Source organism: Papilio machaon, chromosome 3 (assembly GCF_912999745.1).
Source record: "Papilio machaon chromosome 3, ilPapMach1.1, whole genome shotgun sequence".
Taxonomy (NCBI): Eukaryota; Metazoa; Arthropoda; class Insecta; order Lepidoptera; family Papilionidae; genus Papilio; species Papilio machaon.
In genome coordinates, this window is record NC_059988.1 from 4,543,544 (window position 1) to 4,545,205 (window position 1,662).

General features: G+C 35.6%; 1 non-coding gene across 1 annotated transcript; it reads right to left on the minus strand.

Moving 5' to 3' along the window:
- Positions 1-1,580: 1,580 nt before the first annotated feature.
- Positions 1,581-1,662, minus strand: Trnas-gcu. The gene has a single exon. It is a non-coding gene; the product is annotated as a tRNA-Ser (tRNA).

Below are 1,662 nucleotides of genomic sequence, written 5' to 3' on the forward strand. Positions count from 1 at the left end.
AGTTAAAAATACTTATAAAATATACAATTCTAGTGACCCAGAGTTCCCTCTCAGTAACAAACAGCTTTCGAAGAATCCCTAAAACCATATAGATTACTAAGTGTTCATAAGTGCATGTAGACATCCATCATGGACTGGTGGTCGCGTGTCGGCGATCTACTCCTCGTAGTTGGCGGCCTCGCGAAACAATATTCATAAATAACTTGAACAACAATGCGACGGTGGCGACGCCACGCGGCCGCCGCGTGCACCGCCGCTGCAACGCCTCATCTAATTATTTGCACGTATTAAAAAAATCTCTCCCGCAATACTTAACTTCTTTTGCCTTCTATAGCAGATACTAACTCATTTATTTTTGTAATAAAAAGTTATAATTTAGTTGTTTATCACTTTCATAAACATGATCGCTGCGTTAGGCAATTCAAAGCACAATCTAACTAGTTTGTCTCATTTAGAATTATTTTATGAAACCAAATGTGAATGTGAAAAAGTCTGTCCTAATTTCGAAGGAAAACTTCCATCACTTTTGCTGCAGTTTTTTGGTCTCAATAATAACTGAAAGTGCGTACACGCATTGGATATGCAATCTAGGACTAACAATTTCAATTATATAAATGATAAAAGTTATAGAAACTTAAATATAAATTCCAAATGTTCTAAATTTAATTCTATAAGACAAGTCTATAAGTGTATAGTTGTATTATTGTTCTTATGAAATCTGGAACAGTGTCTATAGCAGTATATTTCGAAGGGGAAGTGGTGAGTGAATCATTCAGGGCTGCTTCCGGCCGCGCCGCGCGAGAAGGAAGCGCGGCCGGGTGACGCGCCCCTCTGACTACTGTCTGTACACTATGTCTCAAACTATTCACGAAAGTACCTACTCTAGTGTATGTTTTAATAGATTAAAGGAGTATAAAAGACGTAGTTTAGGTAATTACACGGCTAGGTATGGATAAGTTGACTTCGATAATGTAGCCAGTTCTGTCATGAGGTCGTTAGTTACAAGTGCCAATAGCCGATAGCCTAATGGTCAAGGATACGATCATCCGTACAAGCGATCATGAGATCAAATTCCTCCATTGGTCAACCATATTCTAAATAAGTCTAGTGCTTATTTGGAATAGTTACAAAATATCTAAGTAAATTAATAAAAATCTGCTAATATTTTGCAAAAACAGAAAAATTTCTAATATCTGGTCACGATTTTTATGACACTATGTAATTTGTACATATACAAACAATATTTGAATAACTTAATATGTATAACCACAAGATAGTGTGTACTCAACCGGTATTGATGAGTTCATCATGACGTCATCCGCTATTAACGCCGCCGTCAACTTTAACATAACGGCAATATATCCAGATATGAGTTTTATTCAAAAAAATATTTTTATTTAGGACTGATTAAAGAAAGACATTAGAGCTATTTAACCATTTTCAAAAATTATATAAATCCCCTTTTACTATTTTTATAACCTTAAACATTTTATTTGTATGCCACATTATTATACATTTTTTAATTAATAAAAAAAGAAAGAATCTTAACTTAATTTGATCAAAACTTGGACAAAAAATATCGACGAGGATGGGATTCGAACCCACGCGTGCAGAGCACATTGGATTAGCAGTCCAACGCCTTAACCACTCGGCCACCTCGTC